Raw genomic sequence first — 11,847 nt, 5'->3', positions numbered from 1 at the left:
CGCAGGCGCCTCATGCAGCTGCATGCCGATGAAACCGGTTACCAACAAAAGCAGGTTAACGAATTAAATGTCAAGTCATAAAATTAGGTGCTAGTAATAGGATGACAAAAATGTATATAAATAGAATATTTATGAAAGACAAGAGAGTAGAAAAAGTGTATTTGAGTTAAGCAATCGAAAGTATTGCCAAAAATAATTTGTAAATAATCGTACATTGAAAGAAATATAATTGTAAAGAAAAAAAACTTTGAAGTGTATTTCTCTTGATCAAAATATCTACGATCTAGTGATACGGACTGTATCTTGTAAAAAGCGAATTTCATAACAGTATTTATTGAGAAAAATAAAAGACAGATAGAATTGTTCAGATAACGCTTGAAGGTAAGTTCACCAACATTTCTTTTCTACATAAGCAGAGTTTTCTCTTTAGTTATTTTCAAAAATACTACAACCGCCAAATCGGTTAGTGAGTTAATTACTTTAAATAAAAATAGAAAAAATTAAAATGGAACCTAACACAATTAAGTGCACGTTTTGCCATGAGACAATTGAGAATTTACTGGAGCATTACTGCCCAGAATTTGCAAGAGCTTGTCAGCTAGGTTTGCAGCAAGCTGATTCCTTGAACGAAGAAAAAATTGGCGAACGGTAAACAAGGTGTAATTCCTGTGGTATGATTGTAACCGAACACGAGTTATTCCATACCTATTTATGCAAAGAGTTCGTGGCAGGCTGTGAAAGAGCATTTAAAGAATACCAGCCTCCTACTTCCAGTATGAATGAAGGACCGTTTGCAAGCAACGGCGATAAGCGTAAAGCAGTGTTTGGAGCTAGCACCAAGAAGAAAGTTCCTGCCAGTGAGGTGTATTGCGAGCCCTGCCAAGTTTTTATGATGCAGACAAAGTACATAAACCATTTAAGGACCAACAAGTACAAAGAGAAGACAGCTGTGCTCTTAAAAGAAAATGTGTTCATCACATCTCCCGCGACATCGGAAAATGTGATACAATATAAAATCGTCAGCGACTCGAGGGATGAGATTGTAATAAACATATTTTTGGATGATATCCGCACATTTATACACGAGCAAATTCAAACCAAATTAGATGAATTTGGCGCTGTAAAGTTCAATTTGAAGCTTTTTGGAGATTATGTGAAGGACTTCGAAACAGAAATGGTGATAACACTGAAACACTTCTCAACGAAGTTCGTTGCTGCAAGAGAAAACAGTGAAGTTGACGATAAGATTGACGAGCTTTTTATTGAGCTTAAAAGAGCAACTGAAGAATACCAGGAACGAGATAGCGGTTGGGCGATGGTAGAATTTAAATTCTTTGAACTAATCGTTTGCAAGTTGAAGTCCATTCCTGTGGGTTCACATGTTCGGATTGACTTTTCTGGATTAAAATTTCCTATAACCAACTGCGACATCAACTGGTTTGAGCAGAATAACAAAGACTTCAGCATAAATACATATGAATTGCTACGTTCCAAGGGTACATGGAAAGTGGTTGGTCCGGCAAGAGCCACAAAGGAACCAAAAAGTTTGCATATCAACTTGCTAACTGTTTATAACGAAACGACTAAGCAATATCATTATTGTCTTACTACCAACATGCAGAGATTGGTAAAAACACAATACACGCGAAGCTATACATCAGGACAGTTTTGTGATTTGCGGCAAACGTTTTACACCATGACTGGAACCCGCCATAAGGAAGGTTGCACCAAAGTGAAAAGTGTATTTCCATCAGCGGGAACAGTAACCAAATTCAAAAATATGGAGAAGAAGTTGTCGTCGCCAATAATCATATATGCTGATATAGAGGCTGTGCTGAAACCCATAGAAGTTCTTACCAGGAGCGAAGGGACGAGGGCAGTTCAACAGCATGAAGCGTTCGCAGTCTCTTATTATGTTAAACATGTGTATAACGAAGAGTGTGATGAACAGTATACTTTTGTTGGTGAGTATATAACAACTGTTTTTGTTTTTTATTTAAGTAACTAATTGAATCTAGTTATTTATTTCTTATTAGGAGACACATGCATAGCTGAATTTCTTGGTCATATGCAGCGGAAATGGAAAATGAATGGTATCAGTTGTACTGGACGAATTTCGCAAGTCCTAAAAAACTATTGCAAAATGAGCAACACTATTGCAAAAGACGAGAACGCCGGGAGAATCATGGCAAAATTTGCAGGTTTAAAAGGCAAGGCGTATGCATACGCAGTCAATGATGGGAACAATAAAGAAAAAGAAGTGAAAAAAGTTAAGGGGATAAAAAAATGTGTAACCGACAAATTAAAATATAGTGATTATAAACACTGTATTATAAATAGACAATCTTTTTATGATGAACCGAGAATTATCAGAAGCAGATCTCACAGATTGTACACAGAGATCTGCAAAAAAATAGCGTTCGATTATTTAGATGATAAGCGGTGTGTTTTAGATGATAAAATTTCCACGCTAGCGTGGGGAAATTATAAAATAGGTAATCAAATAATAAATAACGATGTATAAATACTAGGTATATATGAACATATGTAAAATAATTATAAAGTAAATAATACGAATATGTAAATGAAATGTAATTACTATGTATGGAAGAATAAATGTAAAAATTAATACGCAATGCAATTTTTTTGGATTTTTATTTTATTTAGATTTAAAAATAATAATAATAATAATAATAATAACAAAGATTTTCGGTTAATCTTATACATAATTTATAGAAGTAATTGAGTTTTATTAATCCATGAATTATGAGTTTGATCAAACCCTAGCCACTTCACAAAAAATTTGTTTCCCTGTTTCTTCAATATTTTTTCCACTAAATAGGCATTTTCGTCACGAACTTTTTGCATTTCGTATTCATAAAATAATCCTAATATTTCATTTTTCTTATAGTCCTTTAGAATGTAAGTAACAGGATTTGTAATTTTTATTCTACCGATCTGAAATATTTCGGTTGTCCAGTTTGGTTCATAGCCTTTAAAAAATACTCCTTTAAATTTGCTAATTCCAAAATAATCCCCAACTTTAAACTGTTGTCTTGGAAATGTTTTAGGGAAATTATATACAGTTTGTAATATCTGCTTCTCGTTGTGTTTATTGACTTCATTTGGTTTCATTTTTATTATTCTGTGATATGTATTATTGTATTTGGCTAGTAATGTTTGCAGGCTGTTTATCCACTTGTAATTACCATTCATACTAAACATTTTCCACATTAAGTTTTTTAATGTTCTATTAAATCTTTCACATATGGAGGCTTTCATATGAGTATATGTGTGATAGTGATTAATTTGATAATATTTCATCAAACTTTTAAAATCTTTATTGAAAAATTCCTTTCCCTGATCAGTTTGAATATTTCTTGGAGATGTATTTCTTTTTTCCAATACCTGTTTCATCGCTTTAACTATGTCTGAAGAACTTTTAGATTTTACTGGTTCTGGTTTTTAGGGCTGGGTTGTGAATCTCATTAACAACTTGAATTTTACTCATTTTTATACATTTATTTTTTTATCATTCTCTAATGTAGCTTATGTATCTTAATATCCTACCTAATCTTTATTGACATTTTCCGAGAAAATTCAAAACATAATCTTAACAAATCAATCTCAATATCAGGGTCGATGGATATAGACATATCAGCCAGTTGAACATCAGTCTTATTTAATTCCACGCACTTTGGTAAAAAATGATTGTAATAAAAGAACGAGATTTGCTTTTGTAATGTAGTATTCCAGCATAGGAACGTTGATAAAAAAATTCCAACACGAGTTATTAATCTCCACGTTTCAGCATGAAGTTTTATTCTATGTCCTTTTTGTTTAATAATCAAAAGACATTGTCCATCTCGATTATATTTAAAATTACACTCAATGTTGTCTAGAGTTGGATGATCTAGAAAGCTCTCAAGTTCTATAAAGTCTATTTGATCCAATCTTAGTTGTATGTATTCCTTGTAAGCCATTAAATGAATCCATTGATCACGAGTGAAACTAATAAAATTACATTTACTATCTTGCAGCCATAAAAGTGGTTTAAAGTTTCTTGAGGGTGAAAAACCACATTTGATTTTAGTTTTTAAACCGACGAAATATTCCAAACCAAATATTAATTGATGGTCTTGATTTCTTTTTGGTAAACGCGGAGTTTTTTGAGCACTTGGCGATATGTGATCCATTTACTGAGACGACACAACTAGTACTGACAGTTTGCTGAAATCTTTTAGAATATAAACTCAAAAATTATATAAAATCAGCTCAGTATTTATCAGTAACTCATCAAACCATATCCAGCGTAACTAAAAGTGCGTTCGCTCTTGTTGATTTCCAGTATTGTCATGGAAATCAGAATCAAATTTTTATTAAAGAGCTAGCGTATATAAGTGCAAGTTCTGTTGTAGCTAACTACTTTTTATTTAGGTCGCCGTTCGTTGAAAAGAAATTAAATGAGATGACTAAAGATCAAAATCATTTTTGTGCTAAATTTATTCATGGTTTAAAATGGTGGGATGGTGGTATAGACTATACCTGCTTAGGTGACATACTATCTCCCTTGAATAATTATGAGTACGTTTTAGTCGTGGGAAGAGAAAAACAAGAATTTCTTAAAAAATATTTGAAATCTAAAGTGATATTCGTGGACACTCAAACATCTTTGAGAAAACTACCTGATTATTTTACTAACTGCCCACATCATCGAAATGATTTTAAATTTAGATGTGCTCTTAATAATTTATATAAACTTTTTATCTATCTTGAAAAAAACTCAAACGCCATTGAAGTTATTACTTCAAATTAAATAAATAAATATTTATAAAATGACGAATTCTATGAAGTCCTAATTTATTGTCTAGTTTATAATTAACAAGAGAACATGTTTTATCAGTTTTACCATCCATTTACTATGCTTGTTAGTGGACCATCGGGGTTAGGCAAAACAACATTTTTGAAAAATCTTATTCACAATAAGGATTTCTTGATTAATGTGAAAATTGATCGAATAATTTGGTGTTATGGTGAAGAAAATGCGAAACCTGATATAAATAATGTTGCGCATGTTGAATATAACAATGGAATACCAGAAAATTTGGAAAATGTTCTCAACGAACCAACTATCGTCGTACTCGATGACTTAATGATGGGAGCTTTCAGCAAAACGGTTTGTGAACTTTTCACAAAGGGGTCACACCATAGGAATTTTTCTGTCATTGTAGTAACACAAAACATATTTCACAAATCGTCGCACGTAAGAGATATTTCATTGAATTCAAAATATATAGTTGTGTTTAAAAATCCTAGAGATATCCTACAGTTTCAACATTTAGCAAGGCAAATTCATCCAGAAAATTCATCTGAACTTATGAGAATATATAAAGATGTGACTAGCAAACCTCACGGTTATTTATTAATGGACCTTACACAAAGCGTAAATGATTTATTAAGGTACAGAACGAACATATTTAATCCGAATGTTTGCTATTGCTTCTGTGATACCGGAGAAAATGGCCTTAAAAAGGAGTTTAAAGCGACTGAAGAACCACAAACATATGCTGTATGTTCTCAAAACCAATAATAGAAAATTAAGAAAAGCTATACTCAACTGTGCTGATGATGAATTAATTAAAACTTTGACTGAGATTATCTTTAACACAATAGCTGGAAACACTAAACTAAAAAATTAAGATTTGAAGGTTTTAAAAAAGTATAAAAAAGAACTTAGGTTCATCTCGAGACCAAACGCGTCCATAAAGTCTAAAAGAAAGGTTCTTGTGCAGAAAGGTGGTGGCTTCTTACCTATAATCATAGCATCATTATTAAGCGGATTTATCGGAAAATTGTTAGATAATATTCAATAAATTTAAGCCGAAGCTAAATAAAATAATCTTGTTGTACCCAAGTGCATACGACGCGATGATGGACGACAAACATTCAGCGGAATTTATTAATAGAAAGCTGTTACCATATTTCAACAATATCTCCCTTTCAGAATATAACAAATGGATCAAAACAAGAATTAAATACTTATATTAGAAGGAAATTAAAACCAATTAAGCAAAACTTTGACCATATACCCGAAATGGCGCTTTCTAAAAGTGATGTAGAAGACGGGAAAGTTAACACTGAAAAATCTGAAATCCTCCTCCAAAATGTGAACAATGACGGCATATTCCAAAATAGTAGCGAAAAATTGCAAAGTAACTTAAATGACAGCACAATCAAAAATAGTAGCGAAAAATTGGAAAGTGACTTAGATGATAGAATTTCAAAAGATGAATTTAGAACGCCTGAAAAATTCTTAAATAGAAATAAAGAAGTAACACCACACCGAGTAAGCAGACAACCTACAAAACCTAATGTAAGATCGAGAACTCAAAAACGCATTTCTCCATATAACACCCGACTTAGAAGCCAACTTAAACTAAGGCTGATTTAATTAAAAATGGCCTTTCTACAGATGCCATCATTTCAGACGGAAAACGAAAATTGGGGCAGAAATCTTCAATTCAGAAGGGCGAAAATAGTTTTAAGTGGATTGCTTTATAAAAATGTACATTTGAGCTAACATTTAATAAAAAACTATCACAATCGTGTTTTGAGTTCATTTATCTAATGCCATTTAAACTATGAACTATATGAAGGATTTTTATGTAACCTTATTAAGCAAAAATTCAGTTGTCGTTTACGAAAAGAATACTTTGTCATTTACAAATATTGTAAAGCTTCCTACTAATCTTCCTACAAATGATCAGTGTGAAGTTAGAATAACCGAACTGTTTTTAAATAATGCTAACATTGAAAGTGATACACCTCAAGAACAACCGCGGGAATATTCACCATTATTTATTTATACTGATATAATAAAACCTCGTTGCGTTGGAGATGAAATTTTAAGATGTCTTCGGGTTCCGTCGTTTAATGGAAAAAGCAAGTGTTTTGAGTTCACCAGCGTAGAGTACTATAGCCTTGAAATTGCTACTATAAAGGACATCTCCATACTCATAGTTAGTGCAGACGGTTTCAAATATAATTTTCGTGATTCCATTATACCTACTTACATTACTCTTCACTTTAAAAAAAAGAAACGCAATTAAAATAAAACTGATACTTCATATTACTCTAATCAAATCGGAAGTGGATTAAGTCACACAGGATCATTATATGTATCACCACGAGTTGTACAACATGGGCTTGGCATTGGTTCATTCTTCGCGTCTTTTTTTAGAAATTTAAAACCGTTGTTTCTATCAGGTTTGAACGCGATTAAAGACCAAGCTATGGATACGGGCAAATCTATTCTCAATGATTTCGGTCGCAAGCCACTTAGAAATATTTTGGCAGAGCAAAGCAAAAACGCTTTAAGTAATTTAACAGAAAAAGCAATCAACAAGATATCGTCTAAATTTTAAAAAGGCTCTGGCAAAAGTAGTATAAGACGTCGAATCAAAAGGAAACGACGTCAGTCACAAAAGAGATCTATCTCGAAACGCACGAAAAAATTCAATCTACGTAACAAAGTAAAAGACATATTTGCTTAGAAATTATGAGCCCTCATATAGAATGTATGAAAAGTGAATCAGATTTATTTGCCCCACATCCTATACAAAGCAGCATTCTAAATACAGAAGAAGATTCACATAATCATATTCAAAACTTAGACAACCCTAGTTCCATAGAGTTTCTCTGGCTTGGTAATGGCGATACATATCGAGATCTTTGCAGCGTTTATTTAAAGTTGGTTGTTCAATTAAAGAATAAATATAATTCTGATGTTACTGACGATAAGTGTAGCGTTGTAAATAATCTTCTCCATCCCATGTTTCGAAGCCTATCCGTATATTTAAATAACGTATTGGTTTCGCAAAGTGACAACAATTATCACTACAGATCATACATACAAACTGTACTCAATTATGGCACTGATGCAGGTCGAACTCATTTATCATGTTCTGGAAGGTATCCAGATTACTACACCGGTAAAATATTTCATGATGGTAAAAAACAATTAACCGAATTGTTTGATAAGAGTAACAAACTTGAATTGTTCGGAAAGCTGCATGGAGATATTTTTAATCAACCTAAATAATGTTGATTTGCGCATAATATCTAATTTGGAAAAATCATCATTTTATTTAATGTAAAATCCTGCCAAGGAAACGCAGCTTAAGATATTGAAGTACAATTGTTTATGAATTACATAACTATTAATCCAGGAATACTGGTTGCTGATCATAAAATATTACAAACGAAAGCAGCTTTATATCCATTTAATAAAGCAGAAGTTAAAACATTCACTCTGTATCCTGGAAACCATACCCTATCATTAGATAATGTTGTCGTAGGGCAACTTCCGACATTTTTAGCTTTTTGTATGGTTTACAATAGCGCTTATTCAGGCGATCGAACAGTGGATCCTTTCAAGTTCGAGCATTTTTACTTACAAATGTTTAATTTGTCAGTGAATGGTGTTTAAATACCCGCAAAACCACTTGAATTCGATTACTCTACAGAAAAATTAGGATCAACCAGAGCATGCTATTCAAATCATCTGGCATTAATCACTCATCTAAAAATGAAGCCCACGATCTTATTATACTAGCGTTTGATCTCTCCGCTGATCATTGTAATAACGATTTGTGTGCTAATATTTTAAGGCAAGGAAACATACGTATTGAAGGCAAATTCGCTCGGGCATTAACATCAGCTGTAACTTGCCTAGTTTACTGCGAGTATGATTCGATGTTAGAGATTGCTAGAAACAGAAACGTGAAAATTACGCTTCAAAATGAATACGATACAAATAGAACAAGCACTTAAGGCAAATCAATCTACAAAGAAGTATTTTCAAGGTGTTTTCCCAGCTAATAATTTACCACGGAAAGTGGGCTCTAAACCTGCTATTATAATAGCAAATACAGACTACTCTAATCAGCCAAGAGAGCATTGGCCTTTTATTTTAATTCTAAGTTAGGAGCGGAATACTTCGATTCATATGGTCAACGACGATTGAAGAAAGAATTTTACAATTTTTTAAAGAGAAACAGCGACACGTATGTGTGTAATAAACAGCAACTCCAAGGATACTTTTCAAGCACTCGCGGACATTATGCCTTGCTTTATAGCTTATATAAGAGTCAACGAAAAAGTTTAAATGCTTATCTCAAACAATTTAGTAAAACTGACTACAACTTTAATGATAAGACAATACTTAAGCTATGTAAAAAAGAATTTTCAATAAAATAAATTAAAATTTCATTTTAAATATTAAATTCTTTATTTTCATTTGGAATAAACTCAAAAATAGGTGCGTTACCTATAGATTTGTATCTTCCCCGAAAGATAATATGTTGGATATTATTTTCCTTTAACTTTTTATACGGATTCTTGGATGGGTATACTTGACTAAGACGCTTCGGAAGAAATATACAGAGTAACTTCCCGTCTGGTGATTCCAAATAAAGCGCAATCTTTCCTCCATATTGTGTTGCGTTTGCCTTACATCCGACTATTTTGTAGGCTGCGTCAATTGATAACTCATCTATTTTTGTATATCCTTGTCCTGATGTTTTCCAGGCGTCTTTCAGAGACTGCAGAAAGGTCTATTAAAACATTTGAAAAAATTATATAATTTTTAGAATAATTTCTTGTTTCTTACCATGGCTTTTATTGTAATTTTTTCTATTTTTTATCTAAAGTAATTAACTCACTAACCGATTTGGCGGTTGTAGTATTTTTGAAAATAACTAAAGAGAAAACTCTGCTTATATAGGATAGAAATGTTGATGAACTTACCTTCAAGCGTTATCTGTAAAATTCTATCTGTCTTTTATTTTTCTCTATAAATACTTTGAAGTGTGGTCATAAATACCGTTTGACCTTTTTCTTTTTATCATTTACAATGCACCATAATGTTAGTTCTTTTTCCATTCTCAGCGAATGGAAATAGTGATCATGAAAAATAGAAATGAGGAGTGTGAGCGTTCTGAAATGCGATATGGTGATATAGTCGTGATTCTTCGTGGAAATTTGTGTAGATGGATGTATGCACGGCCGTGTTCCTTTTTTATAATATTTTTTTTACCAGAATCATAAATAATGTATATCCTTCAAGGAATCCTTTTTCGTTTGGTCATGAAGATATCAGTAATGAAGAGAAGCGTTCGTGGAAATTTGTGTAGAGACATGCATGCACGATCGTGTTTCTTTGTTTATATGTGTTTTATCAGAAACCTAAATAATGTACGTCGTTGAAGGAATCCTTTTTGGTTTGGTCATTAAGATGCGTGTAATCAAGAGAAGTGTTCGTGTGAATTAGTGTAGGCATGTGCATGCACGCTCGTGTTTCTTTGTTCATGTAGTTTTGTAATGGGAATCATAAGTAAGTGATGTCGTTGGAGGAATAGCTTTTTGTTTGTTGAGGGGGATGTGTGTAATGGAGGTAAGATGAATGGGAGGTAATTGTTTATTAGCGTGATACGAGGGAGTGTAATTGGGAAAGAAGGCATGTGATGAAATGTGATCGTCCGCGTAGGAAGGAACAATTAGCGTTGTGAGGGGAAGCGGAGTTACATGTGGAGTTGGTAGTAGGTGTGACGGATGGTATTGTGTGTGGGTGCGTATGTGGGCATGTGTGCTTTGGATGTGCAGTCATGTGGTGGGAGCGGGGAAGTGTGCGGACGTCGTTCCCCCATATATATGCTACTAAAGTATTTAATGTTTGGCCTTTTTATCCAAGCGACTAAAACAATGTACATCGCAAACAATCCAGGGTCAAGTCCTACCATGTATTCCCCATGCTCTTGACCATCGGCGTAACATCCTGCGTAGGATGTAAAAGGTAAAAGGAAAAGATTCGGTACATTAGAGCTTATCTCACCAAGTATCATCGGCGAATCGTTAGTACAATCCATTAACTTAATTAGGAACGCAATCTATTTTGATCATAAGCCAAGGAGATAACTCAAACTCCTAAAGGTAAATGTAGGCATGTAGAGGCATGTTCAAGTATTAGTCTGACTTAGCTCATGTGTAGCTTTTTTGCGTAATGCAAGGATCATTAAGCTCTCTGCAATCAAGCTTATCGCCGACCCAGTTTTACTGAAAGAAGGCTCAATGTCACGTTAAAATGTAATCACTGGTCGATTAGGCGCCCTATATCCATGAGGAACAAATCTACGTTTTCCAATTTTTGTTAATCGATGAAATACTCAGTAGTGAATGAATTCCATATTGAGAGAGAAAACTGCTTGCATTTTTCTAGACTTAAATACATAAAATGTAGTGAGCACCATGTAACCAAATTATTTCATCAGCGACTGCAACGAAAAGGAAGAAAAGAGTTCTACATTGTCAGCATATATTAAGATATTGCTGAACTTGATCACAGAAGGGAGATCATTGATGTATAGAATGAATCAAAAGCGTCCTAAGTTTAAAACAACTACGTAGACATTACATTTCTGCATAAGCTTAATATCTCGTAAAGATATTATTATAAAAACATCGTAGCAAAATTGGCAGGAAATATGAATATGATTAATATTGACAACATGGCTAGATGTAACTAAGACGAGGATTAAGATGGCGATGGACCTAGATTACCAGCAAATCACGATAACGCATAACTTTTAAATAATCCTGATCCCAAAAATAATGGAAAGATTAACATAGCATTTGTGCAGTAGATGAGTAGAGTATCGAAGTCGTCTGATAAGGCAAGCATTGCTAAGAACAACACGGAGTAGCAGAACGCAAAACGCCAACAGCACCTAGATTTAAATTATGAGAAAAAGCAGAAGAACCTAAGATATTATTAAACATATGTTTGTTCCT

The sequence above is a fragment of the Glossina fuscipes genome, unplaced genomic scaffold (genome assembly GCF_014805625.2).
Source record: "Glossina fuscipes isolate IAEA_lab_2018 unplaced genomic scaffold, Yale_Gfus_2 149, whole genome shotgun sequence".
NCBI lineage: Eukaryota > Metazoa > Arthropoda > Insecta > Diptera > Glossinidae > Glossina > Glossina fuscipes.
This window is presented reverse-complemented; position numbering follows the sequence as displayed.